Genomic DNA, 22,437 nt, shown 5'->3' with positions numbered 1-22,437 from the left:
CAAATATCACTTTAATTAAAGTTTATTTGACTTTACCTATTTCAATGTACTTTTAATAAATAAATTTAAAATATTGAGAGCAGATTATTGTTTATTTAAAAAATAAATTATGTCCATGAATCGCGTTTTAGAATTGAATACTGTTGTTATTTGAATAGTTTGAACATAATCAGATATTATGTTTAACACTTTTAGTGTTTTTTTTCCCTAGCACATGTGCTAAGGTCGCTAATGAGCCAGATTCGGCTCACACACGACCTGAGGAAGCGGGTGGGAACACTTAAGGACCGTCGTCCATCGTCCTCATTGAAGTCCAGATTTAAGTATCCAGGGCTGCAAATCTTTTTGACCAATCACAATTATGCAGCGATCATCCAGCCAATCGCTGCAGATGAATACACATTCAGAAAGCGACATTTGCTTGATGGGTATTGTACAAGTTCGTATTGCATTACAACGGGAATCTTATGGATGCGGTGATCTATTATATCCGTGACCGTTTCGCAACAAAAAAATATTTTCTCAATGACAGAGAATATTTACAGTATGATCAAAACGTGTTATTATGCGATTTTTTCTGGTCGTAACGAGGGCTTTGTGTGGTCCGTCCTTTACGCTATTGTACTATTTATGTTGATGGGTAATCATTTTAGTCAAGTAAATTAACGCAAGTTTTGAGAATAAAACCCTGTGTGTGGTCGCCACATATCCATAATATTATTTATCGATTTTTTTATATTATGTTGAACTTGTATGTATGTATCAACATTTTCGTCGATAAGTCATTCCTTATCTTTCCACATCACATTAAATTTGTATGATCAAATAAACTGCATTAGTTACTCTATAAAAAATACTAAGCAGTGTTTCGTAGCTCTTTTATTATCAATTATTTTTTTCTTTAAATCCATCCATATGCTTTAAATGTACACGCGACAAAAATACTAAACAAAGTAAATTGGATCACTAGAGATACATATTCTGACTATTATCTAAAATATAACATTACATTATTTAGCTCATTTAGAGATTTTGTGTTAAAAATATTAAAAATCATAAAATAACTTTTTTTTTTATTTGAAGCTCACTTTGATTTTGCAACCATGAAAAAGTAAGCAATTTTTTATTTTTTTATTAGATACTTTAAATTGTATAAGCTGAAACTATTTCTAAGTACAACCTAATCATGCAAAATTAGGTTGTACTTAGATATAGCTTTTAGACATATTATATAAAGAAATTCGGTAAATATAAATATTTTTACATGCGAAACTTTTTTTTATATTTATAGCTGTTTAAACCAAAATACATAATTTATAAATTGTGTTTTAATTTTAAATATAAACACGATATCTATAATAAATAAATCTTGTAACAGATTTCAAATTTGAAAATATAGCACTATAGTATTAAAATAACACAATTGATATATTTGTTAAAAAAAAATTAAACATTTTATTTTTTTGTTTTTCATACAATGGCGGATAGACAAGTGGCAATTAAACGCAATGCAGTAGTGCTTATATTAAGGGACATGTTGTTACAAATGATATGAGAGATCGGCGGGCGATGCGCCGCCGGTCATTGCCTTTTCGTCATGGTCACCAGAGGAATGTTTTACCCTTTTAGTCTGCAAATATATAAATCAGATTACAATTTTTTTTTTTTGAGAAACCCAAATGGTAAAGATTTTAATACAATAAAATAATGCTAAAATACTAATATCATATTTAAAATCAGCATTTTAACTTTCAAGCAAAAAAATGTAGCATAGTGATATATTTCCATTACTATTGATTTTTAGAGTAGTTAAGCTTTCCGTTTTTATTTGATTAATTATGTTGAAGTTTACTTGGCAATAAGTACCATAATTATAGAGCAATTCGAAATAAGCTATAAAATTCTAAAAGTTAATACCCTACTTAATACCCCTAATATTAAGATAGTGTGGATTTATTTGTTCAATATATATTTGTTCAATATATATTTGTTCAATATATACAATAAACACTGCCTTAAATTAATGTTTTATTTGTTTTTAATTTCCTAATGAAAAGACTAATTTTTTATCTAATCTTTATCACAAAAAATAAATTACTGTATTTATCGATTGTCATTTATTTTTATAGAATTTAAGTTTTCGATATATTAAAAACTTTGAAGGATTCGTTACAAAACAAAATAAATAAACACACTCGTGTACTAGATGTTATAGCCATATTCTGTTGTAGTTCTCTTTGATATGAGCAGCAACGAGAATTCCCAAAAGAGAGCAAGAGGCCTACAGAATATTAGTTAAAATTTTATATGCCATATTCAGCAGATATATATGTATGTACAAACTTACGTATATATAAAGTAGTTGGAACAAACGAGCGCATTTCTCTTTCAGTGAATACGACACATACTGAGCAGTAAAGATTTTTTTATCTATTTGCATCAAACAGAAAATGTAATTATGTAAGTGAAAAAAATGCATTAACTTTCACGTCAGTGGGACGTGCAAAGGTTACTTTAATCAAAGTTAAATTAACTTTACCAGTCCTATGTATTGTCTAACACGTAACGCCTAGGTTGTCAGAAACAATCAGTATTTACGACCGAGGGACAATCCTTCGAGCTAAACAATTCTCATAGGTTACCTGTATAATCTGTACATCCTCTTTTTATTGACGATTTAAATTTATTGTTCTAAGGCTGAATAAATGTTTATTAAACAATTTTTAAATTTGCGCAGTAAAATTGATTTTAGTGACTACGGCACCATATGGCGTTCTGAGATTGTAAATTTTCAATTGCGAGTTTGTAGTGAATTATTGAGTACTTAATCGGATTAGTAATTCGGTTCTATTGAAAAAGCGCTTGGGTGAGTGAACTTTCCCGAGACAATGTAATGTTAAAGAAAATGAGTTTTATCTTGTGCTTACATCGACTTTTATCTCATATGGCTTTATCGGGTTCAATCGCTCTACGCGCTATTGTTATTGCTCAAGAACATATTTATTAAAATCCATAAATCAAAATAAATACACAAATAGACTTAGAAAGTATTGCAACTTCTTAATAACATCACATTAAGCTTAAAATTTTTAACTAAAATAAAAGTAAAATAATATAAGTTGTATAATTTAGTTAAGAAAAAAAAAGAAAGAACTCATTTAGCACTAATGAATATACGAAAATGTTGTAGTTTTATTTAAATTTCCAGTTGTTTTTATCGTAGTACCTGATACTTTAAATGAGTAGATAAGTGTGATTAGGCAAAATATTTTTATAGTTTTTTTCTAATGGCAAAATAATTATAGTCTTAAATCGTTTGTAACATATATGTATGTAATAATATAGGTATCACTTAAAATGCGATAAAATTATTCTTTCAAATATTTTACTAGATGACGATAATAAACTTATCTGCGTGGTAGCAGCCTTATCAGGTTTCTAAACAGGAAGTATTTTTGCGATTTTGGGAAATGCTCAAAAGATAAAGACGCACTTTTATATACTGATCCAGTCTCATCGTATATCCTACAATGTAAAACATGCTACACATGTTAACTGCCTTATTAATATACCAATGTTATGGTTTTAACTAAACACAAAAAATAAAGAAAGTATTAGGTTGCCATATTAATTTCAGTTTATGACCTTACTAGCTATTAATAAACTTAATTAATTAAAATAAGCACCGTCAAATTTGGTACCATTTTTTTACGTTTTATATATATATATTTAATTTTTAGCACAAATTTTGAAGTTACGAAGTTAATAAAAAATAATAATAAAGCAGCTTGATTGATGTTTAAGAAATCTAACGGTACTGAAGTAGAAAATCTAATTAAAACCATATTTAAAATTGACGTCGTAATACTGTAAAATTAATTATTAATGCAAATTTTGAAGAAATGACAAGTCATTCTATTTAGCTGTTTTGTAAAAAAGATTTTTTCTCGTTCCGAAAAGCTGTGTTATCTCATTTCCGTAGCAAACGGTCGCCAATAATAATTTTATCGTTAGTGAATAAAATTTTGAATAACTAGCACATAAATAAAGATTGCAATACCGGTATTACCGATACTGATAATACCGGTATTGGAGTAAAAATTGACTTTTGATACTACAAAATTAAATACCTGCAGTACCGAATTTTTTTTTTCATAACCATACATTTTATTTGCCAAGAACGATATCTTTATGGCTTAGTACTACAAAACGAAAGCAGAAACGAAGAAATATTCACATATTAAGGAAGCAATTAAAGTATTATCAGCGTAGGAAATTAATGTAAAAATTTATTATGATTTATTTACGTATTCTATATTATTTACATAAACAGTTACAACTAAGATTTAAAGGTATACGAGAGAAACATCTTTCGAAGATAAAAATTTGCAAATATTAAAATAAGATTGTTTAAGTTAATCACATATCAATTGCATAAATCTGTTTTTAGAAAAATTATGTCGCATTTTAAACAACCAAATTTTTAACTCACTCCTTTCTCATAAGGTTCTTTAGGAAAAATACTAACTGACCAAAAATAATAAATATTATATTTCAATATAATAAATTTGCAAGTTGTGCTCTGGCTCCTGGTATAAAAATCTGGCATCCAGGAGTGTACGATTAAAGACAATTATTTTATAACTTCCGAACAAAAATTTCCGAACGTATTTTCAAAACAAAAATCTCTGACAGCATAGGATATGAATCAAAGTAAAAAAAATAATAGATTTAAGAGACTTTTCACACAATCCTCAAATTGCTTTCTATTATTGACAACACAATCAAGGATCAGCGTATATAGTATTTTTAGAAGTACCTGAATGTAAGGAAGATTGTTTAAAACCTTATTATTTGAAGCACAAAATATGAATGAACAGACAGACGGATAATTAATCATAAATGTCAGCAACTTAAGTCGAAATTTGACTTGCTTTTTTATTTTATTTGCCCAAAAAAATATAAATACAACAATCTTTACTACATCTTTAATCAATATCTTTAAATAAAATGTTCTGATTCGAAAAATTCGCAAGCATGTATCAACATACAATAATATTTAATAGCATAAATTATTTTTTCGGTATTTTTATTACCAATTAGTTAACAATCAATGCTGGTAATACCGGTATTGACTGTGTTTTCTATCAATATTACCGTTATAAAAAATATCGTTATTATTGCAATTTCTAATTAGCACATTGTGTTTGATTTTATTAAATAATCTTTTATAAATCTTTTTATTACATATTAATTTTTAAAAAAAAAATTTTAATACCGTGTCATAAAACACCAGTAATATCGGTATTGACTGTTTTTTCTATAGGTAATGAATTTTTATCATTTTTTTTAAAAAAAAAATTGAAAATTAATATCTGCAATTATTTTAATATAATTCATTAAATACTATCCTACTACTTATTTTATCAGTTATATATAATGAGTGTTTATTATCTTTATTTATTAATGTTATACTGATAAGTTTCAATGAGTACTTTATTTTACTTCATCTCATTTTTAAGATGTAAAGATTTTATTTTAGATTATCAGAACAAAATTGGTTTTTGTTTAAAAAAAATATAAAATTAATATATTATATATTTATCTAAAAAGCTAGTTACTTAACTATATATTGCTATTTAACTGTCAATCTACATATTATTTATTGTTAATAGAGTCTCGTTTTTCATAAGTACGAAATACTTTTAAAATTACTATGAATAAATATAAAAAATATTCTGATAACATTGTAGCAAAATGACTGTATCTGACAGAATTATTATTCGTCTAATATTTTTGTCAGCAGATACGCGTGCAATTGACACGTGATTGGTGTAAATTTGAGCTTTGAATGACATTGATTAATCAAAGACATTCAATATTAAAATAACAATATTTTTGTTTATAAATAAAAAAATGTTAATAAACATGATTTAAATTTCATAAATTTCCTATTTATATTTTAATTTAATAACAAAATTATGTTTATTTTATTTGCATTTAAAGGTTCATTTGCCTAAGTGCGTAAAAAATAGCTAGCTTTAAATCTTACTAAAAAAATCTAAATCTCTTATCCCCAATAAGTAAATCGACCAATTATCTAAGGCCTCTAGAAAATGTTTAGTACTAAACGTCAACGCACTTATTTAATATCTTTTCTCACTATTATTCATATAATTTATCGTTAAATATAATTTACTTAGTGTGAGTCTGCGGCATATAGAAAAAAAATAGCAACGCTAAAATAAAAGGATTTATGTATTCCAACAAAAGGTTGAAAGTTGAAAGTGGAGAAGAAACAGGAAGGACGAGAAGCGAGCTTTCACAAACAATGAATAAGGTAGTAATTAACCCTCTACGGTGGAGATATAAACAACGAGTAACTTTAACCAAGAACCGTTTTGACGTTAACGATTTAACTAACTGACGTGTTTGACTTAATTAGATGACGTTTTATGTAACCCGAAACGTTTTTAACCTGTAATACGTTTAAAAAACTTATTGCCTTATACATATATTTGTAACTTGAACTTTAATGAAGTTATTCACATACATACGTATCATGTAGACATACACATTATGTATCGCACAAAGCCTTCTCACAACTAATATATGTATATTATTACATGATTGAGTTGTGCACTAAATCAGAATAATTAAATTGAGCCTTCCTAATCAAACCAAACATACCGCAGTCAGCAAGCGGTTAGAAATGCGACCACAATACTACACAAATTGAAATATCAACCATAGGTAAACAGAAGCGTTTATAAACATGACACTTGGACGTGAATATTGATCTTTTCTCGCAAGTTAAAACCGAGTCGTATGAAATGGAAATCACCGAGACGTAACAAAACGTGACACTTGTCGGAAATTGTCACATTCACATTTAACAACCACTGTCGTGGAAAACGTTTTGAATGTCAAAAAACGTAATTCAATTAAGGCGTAACCGTCAGTTAATGGAACCGTAAACGTTGAAGTAGTTAATTACATATTTAAACTTCTGGTTATTTCGACACTTCCATATATTGATAAAGGTTTCGCGCAATATTTTCGTTCTGTGCATGGTCTTTATTAACCATCAAGAAAATAAATATGCCTATGTTCTTCTTGATATTATTTTTAAAGGGTGTAAAAACGAAATAACGCAAAAAGCACTATGATCTATATGGGATTCGAACCCTGTTCTTTTAGGTTGTATTAGTGCTCAATCAGACTTTTATTTTATTCAATAAAAATAGGAAATATTATTTATATAAATATAAAAATATTAACAAATATAATATGTTTGTAGTAAAAATATAAAAACAATGACAACAAAATTCATAATTATTAAGGTTACAAAAAAGGCTAATATATAACTTAATATAACTGATAAAATATACAGCTTACAAATGTCATTTGATCCCACACCCAACCCACACCATCGTTTAAATATCAAACGAATTAATTTATTATTTTACCAATTAAACAATATAAATATATTCTAAAGTTCAGAACGAAGCAAAAATAAAATTTAAAAAGCAAAAATTTAAGGGCCTGGTATTTACACACACACTAGCTACGGTACCTCACGATAGTGAGAGACCGACAGCTAGTTGTATATAATTGAATCTCATTGTTTATGTATGTTATTCCTGTTTCTTATGTGCCTGGTACATTGGCATAAATCTGTTGTATTTAAATAAATTTTATTGAAATAGATAAATTGTATTTAAATAAATCAATTATATTTAAATAAAAAAATCATAGTTAAATTTTACCACATATCAAAAAATGTCTAGATTAATTTTAATTAATCCAACCTTTGTAACGTACTTGGGTTACGCCCATTCAGTTGCAGCAGACGATTTACAGCATAATATAATATATTATATCGCCACTTTGTACATTCAAGAGCCGGCCGGATCATTAAATTCATGAATTATTAATTTGGAATATATTACACGGCGTTAGAATAATGTTCTTTATGTTATTGGAATGCCTGGATATACGCATATTAACATACTTATATACACATACACGTATATACATGTGTAAATGGATCGATCGTCTCATTTACAGATTCGTTTCAAGGATCAATCATGCGTGTAAACGAACATCGGACGTTAATTAAAACAGATAAATAATTAGGTTCAATAACTATATTATGGTGCTATATAACTAATTATTTTTTATATGTTTATATATATTAAAATTTTAATTTATGTAATGGAACGTATGTATGTCTAAATCAAATTTATAAAGATGTACGCTCGAGGGCTCTTTTGATCGATGGGTACTCTTATTATGTTTTTTTTTTGTATGTTGCTGTAAAAATATAAAATATTTTTCACCGTCAAATACATTACCTTCAGTCTGTTTAAAGTAGAAAAGTTTTGCTATAGTACACGTCATTAACCATATTTATAACCATTACCAAACATCGTACGTTTACAACCTTTGTATAATAGAGATATTTATTCTGGAAAAAAACATTGTAATAATGTATAATTTTTTAATTAAGACTGAAAATATATGGTAGCTGGCATTTAATAAATCAATGTGAAATGCTAGTATATTAAGGAGCTGAATGGGAATAGCCATAGGCGAGTCGGCTAGCGCAGACGTCCTGGCTCTAACGTGCAACAAAAATGGACGCCATCGTAAAACTGGAATTATTCATTAATATAAGCGGCCCTTGACTTTAAAACGATCGACTTTCGCACAATTCGCTATTTCGCACATTTAAAAAAAAAACATTTTTTTTAAATTTAATTTTTTTTTTTTTTAATTATAAACATGAGTGAGAATCGGAAAAACTTCAGTGCTGATACGAACAAAAAAATATAAACATGAGTGAGAAACGGATACACTTGTGTTGATACGAACAAAAATAAATCAAGGACTCATAAACTTCACACAATCTGACGTTCTGATAGCGGTGAATCTTTTGATTCAATCGAACGTTCGTAGGATACAAACAGGTCTATGATATGTTCAATTTTGCAAAATAAAAATATAATTAAGGAATACGTTCAAAATTGTAAATATTAAATATATATTTCCACAATTTTTAAAGATATGTCTCCAAAGAAACACGGCAAAAAAAAAACATGGATGAAATGGAAAAATCTTTCTCATCATGGATCAATGACCAACATCAAAAAGATGTCCCTCTGAGTATTTCAATTATTCAAGCAAAAGCTCTTAGTTTGCACAATGATTGGAAGTACAGATTAAAAGAAAGATTTTAACATGGTTTTTCAAGCAAGTAACGGTTGGTTTTACTATTTTAAAATGAGGTATTCTTTTCATAATTTTAATTTAGTGGAGAATCGGCTGATGCGGATAAAGATGCTGTAAAAGAATTAATTTCCTAATTATCCAAAATTATTAAAAATTGAGAATATTCTTCTGGCCAAATATTTAATGTAGATGAAACAGGTTTATTTTGGAAAACTATTTAACAATGAAAAATATGAATGAAGCCTTCACGCACCTTGACAATTTTTTAAATATTATGGAAGATTGTGATCCCAATGGAGAACGCATATCTCAAGTGCATAGGGCGATCAATAAAAACATAGCATGTTATAAAATACTATAAGAAAAAAAAAAAAATAATGAAAAACAGTTAGCTCTTGATAACTTTACAAAGGTAACACCCGCAAACCCTACTTAAACATGTCTCTTAAACGCCTTTTAAACATATTATATTTACTTGATAAATAAATATTTAAAAATACACACAATTTCAATTTTTTTTACTTCCCTCTACTTTCGAACATTTAACATTCACACACATTTTCAGGAACAAATTATGTGTGAAAGTCGAGGGCTGCCTGTATTTTGATTGAGCACTGTTTGGTAGTTGAAAGAAATACTTTCTGCGAGAACGCTTCTAAAAGAAAGGCGCAGGGATGCAAGAACGGTTATAACTAAATATACATAAAGATATCTCAAGAATATTTTTTAAGCTATTATTTATAATTAAACACACGTGTGTATACCTATTATCAGAATAAAAAAGAATAACATGATTCGACTTTACTGTTTATATAAGTATTTTGTACAATTATGTTACATTGTGTTATCATAAAAAAAATTAAAAGAATAGATTTTGCTAAACAATTCGTTCAATTAAATTTGCTCAAACAAGTATAGTTTATAGAATTATTAGTTAAAAAAAAAGATGATTAAAATAAAAAATCGGCTAACGAAAAAACGTTCCTAGCTCTTTTATTAATGCTACATTTTAAATTTCATTAAAATTGAATCAATACCAAAAAAAAACATATGTTTTATATTTGACGGATAAAATGAAAAACTAAAAAATTAAATACGTGGTTTTTAATAAATAAATTATCGGTTAACTTTGTGTTCCACGAATTGCGGGTCGATGAATTTTCCATTCGACTCGAACTTTCCGTCGGTGAACTTTCCTAGAACCCAGAAGCCCATCTAATTCACTCTGTAGACAATAAAGTACAACAGATACTATGCAATTAAAAACAATTTTAATTTATTGGCATACAAAAAAAATAGATTTTTATCTATAATATATGATCTGATTAAGACGCAATTTATCTCCATGTTGTAAAATTTGTAAAATACAAAAAATGTTCAAAAATAATATAAATGCGTATATATGGGTGATAAATTGAAAATGTCTTATTGACCGCAAGCCTGCTACGAGGAGCTCGCATATTTTTCCTTGTGTTTGACAAGCTTGTTAAGAATCTAGATGAATCGAGCAAGAGGATCGTTCTTGAGAACTGACGTCCTGGCCACAACAGGCAAGAATAAGGGGCACGATTGCAATCTTAAAATAATAATACACGATTAATCACTTTTTTGCGGATCGAGGTGATGTTGTTACCACTCTACGAATCAGAAAAATATAAAACAGTGAAGGGCTAAGCGAAAAATTTAAAATAAATCAGATTAACCTGACAGTTATTTAATACAAAGTCAGGAATGAAGTCCATTCATTCAAATCCTTGATGCATGTCAAAAATTTCGATTCCGATTACGGCTAAAACTATCGGATAATCTCTACTGCGATCAAGAGCTAAAGACAATTTTCCATAAATTCTCTGCAAATAACTAATTATCTATTTGAAACAGTTTATTAAATATGTTTGAACTTATCATCTTTGATCCCTGGTTTTTTGCTTATTCAGCAGTGACACTCTTTTCAGTTTTATATTTTTCCATAACTATATAATTTATATTTTCACTTGCGTATTTCATTAGCAGTGCGAATTTTTATTATTTTTTTAGCAACCGCAAATTAACTGCCCGTATTTAATTAAATTAACTTCAAACGGCGCGCGCCATTTAAAAAAGCATGCAAAAAATAAACAATTTCACGATGAAAATTAATTTTATGAAACATGCACATAACGTTCTAAAGCTCACTGACCCGAATCGATACATGTGTTTACGAAATGAAGTACATAGTTTAGAGTTAATAAATAAAATATGCAACCATATTCGAAGCGTACAATATTGCACACGGGGAAATTTACGTAAAGTCCTTGAGGTTGGTTCCAAAGAGTCCTTGACAAGACCTCGACGGATCACGCCTTAAGCTTTCCCGTGTCAAAGTCGAACTGTGAAGCCTAAATAACTAAGCCGGAAACGACGATAATGCCTTAATTTCCACACAGAAACCTTAAGTTATAATTGTCGGTCTTTAACGCTATGCTAGTGAGTTTTTATTAAATAACTTTGGCCAAGTAAATCGTGTCGGGAATATATGTATGAGTAAATCCTATTTATTAGTATAGAATACAATGTTATTTATACTATAAATTATTATCGTTGTTATGAAATAACGTAGGATTAAAGATACGTATTTTCTGAGTCGTGTTGTCTGAAATTTGGACAACGTAAAATAGAAAGCGGCTGCTTCCTTGGTCTCAGAACTCTTGTTGTTCCAAGTCAGAAGCGAAGTAGTAAGAATATAAATGTATTATCCTGATTAAAGTTTAATATATATTCTGAAAAGAAATGTCGTGATTACGATTACATATTTTTTTGGAGATATATGAAGCAATTTGAAGCAAAAACAAACTATGCTATTTTCTGTTACATTTTTTATAAGAATTGACTTTTGCGTAACGATCAAAATTTTAACAGCTGGAGATTTGGCAACGCTATCACTAGACAGTTTAAAATTCGATTCTTACTAGATTTGATAGCACTTGTAAACTGTTTTTACCGAATAAATTTGTAAAGAATAAAATAGACCTTCAAGACCTGAATTTTAAATAATTTATTTATTCAACTGATAATAGCTAATTGTTTACAAAATTACACATAAGCTAAATAAAATACTTAATTAATATAATTTATTCCTTATGCACAATGGTGTTTCTTTATTATATTATTAAAACCCACCCCATTTTTACTGTTGTGGATTGCCCTAGAAATATTATTTTACAAAATAACACCTACCTTCAATATTCCCCTGGCCGTATTAACTTTTTTGCACCTATCTATCCTTAAATTATTTAAATTTCTAACATTAAATTTATGTTCATCTATATTTTTTAATAAATACCTAATAAAATACTATCTATTAATTTTATTTTTATTTAAAACTACTCTCATTGCCTTTTTTAATTTTTGCAACGTCGTCTTATTCTATTTAATAAGCATTTCTACAAATATTGCACAATTATTGAAGTGGGGCAAATATGATACTATTGTATATTTTTTTGTATTTATACTTGACATATTTTTCATGCTAGATAATTTAAATTTCTAATAATTTCTAATAATCTAAAAATTTTTCTTAAATTTTTTTTATATAGAATTACTCCTAAAGATTTTACATTATCCATTATTTATATAATAAAGGCAACTATGACTATTTTTATATTATTATCTAAAATATCTTTATAATGAATAATCATGCATTTTATTTTATTCTAATTTAGTTTGATTACATTATTTATTATCTCTCTTTCTACTATTTCGTTATCAGTTATTTAAGTTATCTACAACCTATGCATTAAATCAAAGTGAATTCTGCTAACAGATGTATTTTAAAATTATTATATATTATAACATATATATATATATATATATATATATATATATATATATATATATATATATATATATATATATATATATATATATATATATATATATATATATATATATATATATATATATATATATATTTATATTTTATAAGTATGTTTCTTATTGTTTAGTTACTTAATAATACACTTTGATATTAGCTAAATGAACCGTTTTAATGAAACACTGACCTATTCTAAAAAATTACGTTTCAAACATTACAGAAAAATTGGTTAGGGCAATGATTACTATTTAAAAAATTTTACAAGAAAATTATACATTTATTTCAAAGACTTTATTAACAAATATTTATTATTATTCAATCAAATAAAATTATTTAAAACCCTAAAAAAAAATGTATAAAAAAAATGATATTATAATTAATGAAATATAATATATAATTATATATATTATATAAAAATACATACATCATAAAGTATATTTATTGACAATAAAATATTCATTTCAAGGCGTTAAGAAGCATTAAAAATATTGGTCAATATTAAAGGAATTCCGACCGATGCTGAAAATCAGGTAGAATGTTGAGAGGCAAACGTGATATTTTACTTATGTAATTAACATTTTTTAACCCTTAACGGAATGAAGGTAAAAAAATAGAACAGAGGAATGCTTTGACCCCAGATATATTATCAAAATCCCTTATACATTTTCGTTTTTGCCCACCGCCTTCTATCTTCTAATTAGTATTTTTAGGTCCATAAAATAAAGGCACTCAAAGAAGCATGGCCATATTTGTGTTGCTTCCACGCAAAAATATATTTAGATCATTTTATCACCCCCCCCCCCCAACTTCCCACTTTGCCCTAAAATGCAAAACTTTTATTTGTATTCGTCCTTTATATTTATCTTCAATACATTTGTGATATTCTATTGCCAGCTATATATTTGTAGAACATACGACCCTAAAATGAGATTTTCCGCTTTTTTTATATTAGTTGTCGAATAGCAAACTATATATAGTTCTATAAACAGATGGACAGTTTAGATTAAATTTCAATTTATATTTAGATGTAAACAGACGTAAGCCCAATACGGTATAACAGGCAAATCTTTACCACTGAGTAAGTCAATCCGCCATAATGAATACCTATAAGTAAGTATTACCCACCAGACTGAAAGTATGGGAATCGGTAACATCTATATTATTAATTATAAATTATTATGTGCTATACAATTTATAATCAATAGATGTCACTGCAGCTGGGGCCAGTTTTTTTAATACTAGCGTATTTTTATAAATAAAAATTCGAAAGCCGCAGCCTGAACCCCCAAACCTCAGAATTATTAGTCTTAAACATTACGGACTACGCTAATCCGTCCTTAAAAATAAACGATAATAGTGATAACAATATATAAAACAAAAATGGAATACTATAATTAAACAACAAATGTATTTCGCACATCTCAAATTATTAGGATTTTAAAACTTGATTTGTCACTAACTACCTTTAATTAAAGCAATTGGTCATCGTGTTTCGTACAACACAAAATATTATTTAAAAAAAAAGATATTATACTATAACTAAAATTGTACGATTTTAATTTTATAATTATAAGATAAAAATCGTGATACAATCAGAAATAGATATTAATTAAAAAATAATCAATAGGTCATTGTTTTTTTCGTACATTCCAAAATATTTTTATTAGATAAAATATACTAATATATGCTATACATTTATTTGTCTCTAACGTTCTGTTATTATTAGCTCTTTGTAAGACATATATTCATAACTAAGGTTCTCAATTAGAATATTGAATAAAAATAGATGAAATATTCGAATATTTTATTATATTCGTAATTTTTGGTTTTTACTGATATTAATTTATTGAAGCAGTTAATGCATAAAATTAATTAATTATTATTCTAATCTAAAAAAAAACACTATTGGGGAATTATAATTATTTAAAATAATTATTAATTACTTTCATATTCGTTTAACATTATAAATTTTATAAAATATGCAAATTACAATGCTGTGCAAATTATCAGAGTGAGGGAGTCAAAAATAAAATTCTTAATTTATTTTTACATACATTTTGATTAGAAGTTATTTCAGCTTTTTCAAATCACCAGAAATATGATCAGTTGCGCTTGAATTATTTGAGAAAAAATTCTGAAAAAATATTTAAACACAATTTATAAAATAACTAATAATGTTTGGAACAAATTTTATATATAAACATAAATATCATATCCGTATCGGTGTTTGATTTGTGCAGATTAACATATAAATGAAATAGCTAGTAATAAATTAATTGCGACTGAATTATTGCAGTGATTGAATCACGCGACAAATATGAAAACGTAATATGAACTATACAAAAATTGGCGACGCACGCCTGTGTTTGAGATAAGCAGTAAACGATAATAAAGATTGGACCTTTCCATGATTTCTATGAATTTCAGTCATAGTAGATACAACCGATAAACATTCGATTCACAAATGTTTTTCGAATGCGTAAAATTTCTCATTGTTTCGCATTTGGACTACCTGTTTTACTTAAGTAACAAATTGTTTTATTCTAAGATTTTTTCAAATGTCAATCGAGATAGTATAAACGAACATTCGAAATTAAGATTATAATTCTCATATTTAAAACATGAAACTATATATGTATATATGATTTTTTTACATTAACGAAGATTGTGTGCCGCCTATCGTCGTCTTCGTTGATGTACGGATAATATAATTCATTGGTATATTTTGCAGCAAAATAAAACAATAGTTTATATTCTGTATGAAATAATAATATTGAAATACTATTTAAGGGTGATTTAATTTTTTTTATAGAATTATATCAAGCATCTATGTTACACTTAAAGTAAAAAACATATTAAAATTGCGATGCGTTTGAGAAATTAAATTAATACGTCGCGTTGCTATAGTTTTAAACAACTTGGTAACCAAAGTAATAAAAGTCGTTAATAAATACAGAGCATTCATTATAATGTAAGCATATTCACTTAAATATATATTTATTTTCGTATATTTGATTATTTAGTAATGTCTAAACTTTAAAGCAATGTTTGCCATATACATATACTTCCATGAAAACTTACCCTTTACGTGAGATTTAATGATTACGGTTAATTTAAATTACTAGGATAGTTTACTGTAAAACAACTTGATATTATATTACATCACTATGGTTATATATAATTTAAAAAAACAACTGAAATTATTTTTAATAAATAAATATGATATATATATTTTCTATGGAATAAATTTTTATTACTTAGATACATGTCTTGCGTTAATAATTCGAGGTTGTTGACTCTTAAATAACAATTCATACCCTTAAACGCAACCTACACAAAATCCTTAAAACAAAGCCTAACCTTTAGGTTTAATAATAATAGTAAAAACTCATCCAATTATGACGAGACACATGCATTATTTACTCGCGGTTCTCTAAGTACACCACTCTAATTTGCGGTGCTGTTCACCTTTGAACCAAGGATATCGATCCTCATACGAAAGGATATATGTCCAAAATTTCTCTCGTTCTTAAACGTCCCGACGGAAGACAAACATTATAATTAATTGCTCATGTAAATTTCAAAGGATCATCGAGTGGAAAATTAACCAACCCGTAAAATAATAAATTTACGTTTTGTTTAAAATTATGGTGACCGAGAATTAACAGGGTCGAACTTGTGATTAATTAGCTCTTGTAAAATTACTTAATAATCGATTCGGACTAGTGCGATTAAAATTTAGTGCTTATTTGAATGTTTTATGTGTATAACTAGTTATTTATGAATATGAATATTTCAGGTATATTTGTAAAGAATAGGTGTAAATACAATAAATCGAAAAGGCGAAGATGGCGTAAAAAGTCAGAATAATAGACACGTGTGTCAAAGATACACGTGTATTATTATTATGTGTATATTTTTGATATTTTTGCTTACGAGATAAATATATGATTTTTTTTTTGATAAGGTCACAAAAATCATATTATATTTATGTCATGGCTTTAAAGCATAACATTAACATAAAAAAATTGAGTTCAAGCTTAATAATAATTTATATTAGTTGCTATACTATTAACGGCTGATGAGATATTATCATTTTTTTCCACTTTTATTAAAAAATATTTTCCCTTTTCAAATTTAAATTAAAAATTGCAATTATATATATAAAAAAATTAACATACCTCATACATATTTATTCGAAGCTTAAAGAAAGCTATTTTGTTACATTATTAGAGCTCTTTTATATTTTATTACCTACTTTATTTTAGAAATGTTACACCACAAGCGTTTAATAATGTATGAGTTTGCCATTAAACCTTTGTTATCGAACCTGTCGATAATAAATAAGATGTAATGCCTTAAATACCTTCTTATACGACCTTAACAACACCAAGCAAATGTCAAGCGTGAAAGATAATAATACTGTAAAACAGACTCAAAACAATTTAATTTAAATGTAAAGAACAGACGCAAATTTAATTTAAATAAGTAATGGCTGTTTATTAGATATCATCAATATTGTCTTGGCCTTCGAATGCTTTGTGTTTTTTGTGTTGTTATTTTTTTGTCGGTACCGACTCTGGATTACAGACGCTGAGCTGGAACAGGGGATGCGATGAGGAAGCCGCCGGGTTAAAATTCGTTCGAACTTAGTGCGTTCCGAAGTGGATGCTCAAATGTAAATGTCCGAAGAAGTGATCATTGCTTGATTGCGTTCTTGTATTTATACATACCTACGGTACTTTCCATAGGAGATTTTGTTTTATGGCACTTTTTAAAACAGATTTCCGTTGCCCGTTAGAACAGATATAAAAGCCGTTTTAATGTCAATCCTGAAAAGTGTTTTTCTCTAGTAGTTTGCAAACGAATATTTTAATCTCTCTTATTAATGTCGTATACTTTGACTCAATCTACAAAAAAAGTTTTCTCATGGTGGTATCCTATTTTAATAAAAAAAAGCCCATTTTCGTCTCGATCGATTTGATTTCTCACTGGGGTTTATGATTTAATAGCAATAAATTTAATTCTTACCCCTCTATAATTTGTTAAAAGCTGTTTTTTATTTTGATTGTTCTAAATATTAAATATAATTTTTGTTTAATTGACAAGCTCAATAATATTTTTATTTTTTTTATTTTGACCTTTTGCGTTTCGCATTATTAAATATATTTTTTTAAATTGAAAATAAAATTAAATATAATTATATTGTAGTAATATTTGTAGTACCGGTATTCGTTAATGATTTTATGTAGAGAATAATTTATATCATATCAACATACATGGAATAGAAAAGTATATAGCTAATAATAATCAGAAAAAAATCTGAAACGTTGGCCAGCGCTTTTCAGCATACACATAATGCTAGACATTGACAAATTAGTATTAAATACTTGAACTTTTTCTAGTTTTAATGTATGCATTTTTTTCTAGTTTTAATTTTGTAATAAATATTTTTTTCAAATAGTGATTTTTAAGCCTCTATTCCGCAGTTAGCTATTTAAAAATACACGCAATTTTTTCATAATGTTTGACTACTATGCATTGTTTTGCTTGGAATAAATTTAATAACTTTTCCTAATTGATATTACATAAACAAAATCATTTAATAACATATCTGTTTAAAAATAACTAATATACTAAAATAATAGCAGATATTAAATCATTAAGGTATTATTTTTTTCAAATTAGTTGTAAAGTAAAATAACTAACCTAACAAAGTAATAAATAATATATAGCTTCAATAAAGTAAATGATATTTATAAATTACTATTATCAAACGGTTTTTTATTTAAGAACACTACGAATTTAATTTGGCTCTTTTCCATAAAATATTTTTTTTTTATTGTAAATAAAAATATTCAGAAACAAGGTATCAGACTTTTATTTTTGTATATGTTTTAAAATAAAAATATTAATAATAAATATACTGACTGCCACATATTTTTTTAAATTTTAAATTTTTATTTTTATATTTCTGCAAAGATTTACCACATCTATTATTAAAATTGAAATTCTTAGTAGTCATATACATATTTAATTTAAATATAAATATTTAAGTTCTTATTTTCGGTATTTCTCACAATCGTTTCAATTACTCGAGGGTTCTTCAAGATGTTCACATTTTATATTCATCTAATTGGATTCGTTTTGTAAACCTTACAATATATTAATTTTTTCCTCTGTGACTTATAAAAATAATCTCATAATAAACTATTTAAAATCAGTTTCTCAATTTTAGATATTAGAGCTTATGTCGAGCTTAAGCACAATAAAATTGTATATTGTGATTGTAATAAAAATAATAAATATTATATTAGGTTTTTAGGACAATAATTGTATTGAAAAAATTTAGAGCTTTATTAAACGCGTGATCACAATCGACAGTAAAATACAGTGTTTTTTTTTAATTTTAACATTTTACCATTAAAAATATTTAATATGTATCATACATATTATTTTAAATTAAAGTAAATTGTAGAGTCTGTATTTTTTTGTATCTAATTTAGTTAAAATAACAATTCTACTTTATTAGAAAAAATATAGAAAAAAAACAAATAAAGCAGAAAAAAATTGGTGACTAAACGATTTTTAATTGTAAATATTGTTTAATTAAGTTGTCAGGAAAATACTGTCATAAAGTTGCTTGTCATGTACAACAGTTAGGAATATCATTTTTTATTTATTTTAATTGAACTAATTTTGCTTTTAATTAGAATATTACATTTAAGATTTTTTTTTAGATGTCTGTTTTACAACAGAAATTGCTTGTATATGCAGACAATCCATTTACTTTTTGTTTCAGAAAATTCGTTTTTAAGAGTCTTTAAGATTAAAAGGAACATAAAAGTCCTTCATTAAAGACGTATTTTTAAGCAAAACCCGCACAATAATTTTCGTGCGCGCAAAAAAGTTATATGTAAGTAATTCGACAGTTTTTTTTCAGTCAAAAATGTATTTAAATACAAAGTTAAAAATCGCAATCGTTGTCTTAGTAAACTAATACATAAAGTGCATGATTATTTACAATAATTGTAAGTAAATAATATCCAGACCTAAATATGCTATGTTTCATTACCGCGAATTAAGCAATCAGTATTTTTTGGGCGTGAATTGACTTTTTAAATTTGTTGCGTCACTTAAGGGCGGATTGATCTGAGCCCTTTCAGATAAAAATGAAAAGGTCTCTGAAGCACGATGTTGCAATATTTCATTTGCGACTGATTTGGTCTTCTCGGATCGCTCGTTCTCGCCGTATTTAATTTAAATAATGGCTTCTAGTGAAAGCTGCCTGAGATTTATAGAGGCGGTCTTGATCATAAAACACCTGTTGCAAGAAAGGATAGCTAGGTAGCTGTGTCGGTACTTGACGCTGAAGCTCGCACTTGGGTTCCATTCAACAGCATTGAGAACATATAAAATTCAAGATTAATATCATGTCAACGGAATAGGGGAGTGTTCGGTTGATTGAACCGTCTCAAAGGCATATTTCATCCAAATCCTTTATGCCATCTACTAAGAATATGGTCATGATTCTATTCAACGGAATTCGAGAAAATTATAAAGTAAAGATGAATATCTCTAGCATTAATATAGTATATAATAAAGGCCGATGTCTGTCTGAGACAGATACTTATCGTAATGAATATCATATGTATATAATAGAGACCATCGCAAATTTAGCAAACTTTGAAATCAGATCAAAAATTATGTATGTATTCTTTGATAGTCCCATTAGATATACTACGCATTATGAGATGCATTTTCCTTTTTTTCTACATTGGTTCAAAAACATTGTCTTAAAATGTTTCTCTTCTTAAAATTAGTGAATGCGGCAATAAAAATACTATCACTAGTTGATGCTAAATTTAGCGAATCTTCGTATGGACAACAAAAATAAAGCTTTTTAGCACGCGTACAATATATAAAAAAAAAAACAATAATATATTATTTATTTTATCGCAGGTATATAACTGTAAGTAATGATATTGAGTGTTCATTTGAGCGTGCCTCTTCTAATTATCACGAAGCAATTATTCAATGGCCCAAAACAGTTTGATTGTTAATTAACAAAAATCACCTTGTATGTCTGATCACTTTTAGAATTGTAGCGCGATACTTAATAACACTCACTTTGATAATAAAGTTAATTATTCATAACAACATTAAAATAATAAAGGTTAAATGGGAACCAATCAGGAGTTATAAGATATCAACGTTTAACACGATAAAGGTCTTGATTTTCATCTGCGTGTTAGATTTAATGAAAATACATAGGCGTTAAACGACGTTAATCTATTGTATAAAACAAAGCTAAAAGCTTTACAGGCATTTGCTAATTTTTGCTTGTAAATTTGTCTCACACGATTGCGTTTTCTACGAATCTTTGTTTGCCACGTGATATACTCCCCTTGGGGCATTCTTATATATAAATAATTATTCCTAAAGCTTCCTCAAGAAACGTCGTCTTATATTTTTTCCTTTGATGTAATTTTAATATCTTACGTCATAATATAATTGTTTGATAAAATATAGTTGAATTTATTAATCTGATTTTTTTATTTATTTAAAAAAAACGTAAAAAAGTAAATTTTTATATTTACTTGAAAAGAACATAAGGTGTTTTTTTATTTATTTTTAGCAAAGCTCATGCAACTTAACATAATTATTTGTAACGATTTTTAGCTGAACTACTTTAATAAGATCAGAGTCGAGTCGGACTTGAAATAAGATTTTTTATTTAAGTTCAATTATACTATTAAATTATTTTTGGACAGAAAAAATAAATTTAATCAATTTACATTTATTTTTTGGATCTAATAAGTATGTTAACTTAAGCAAAATATAATAATTAATATATTAATCTAAATTATTAATTAATGTATAATATAAGCTTAGGTTTACTTAAATTGTTGATGATTAAAAAAATGTATTGCTAGAGCTAGATCGTACAAATTATCTATTGAATATTCTCTAATAATAAGTTATTTTATCATATAGATAATATTTTATATGATATAAAATGTATCAAAGCATCCATTTCTCTATGGTAAATAATAACATATAATTTCGCTTATCCTCAATACGACCTTCAGTAAAAAAAAAATATTAAAGCAAAATGAATAAAAATTAATAGCTTGATATAAATAAATTTATCGTTTGTACTGATACTGAAATAAAATATATCACCACAACAAATATAAACGTAATTCTCACAACGTCGCATAGATACACCCTTGTTTATAACAACGGTTATAATAAATCATAAATATAGATTTAAATTGAAAAGCATTGGACGTTTAAGTGTAACGACATATTTAAATAAACCAGTGAGACAATAACGATAAATGTTT

The 22,437-nt window shown here is 26.8% G+C and overlaps 1 protein-coding gene across 3 annotated transcripts in view; it reads left to right on the top strand.

Moving 5' to 3' along the window:
- LOC148237190 (synaptotagmin-10-like) overlaps positions 1–22,437 on the top strand; it is a 118,503-nt gene that overhangs the window by 8,675 nt on the left and 87,391 nt on the right. The gene's annotated exons all lie outside the window — the stretch shown is intronic.

The sequence above is a fragment of the Plectrocnemia conspersa genome, unplaced genomic scaffold (assembly GCF_051122295.1).
Source record: "Plectrocnemia conspersa isolate PC_06_02 unplaced genomic scaffold, ASM5112229v1 ptg000003l, whole genome shotgun sequence".
NCBI lineage: Eukaryota > Metazoa > Arthropoda > Insecta > Trichoptera > Polycentropodidae > Plectrocnemia > Plectrocnemia conspersa.
Note: the sequence above shows the minus strand (reverse complement) of the source record. Positions and strands in the feature narration are given on the sequence as shown.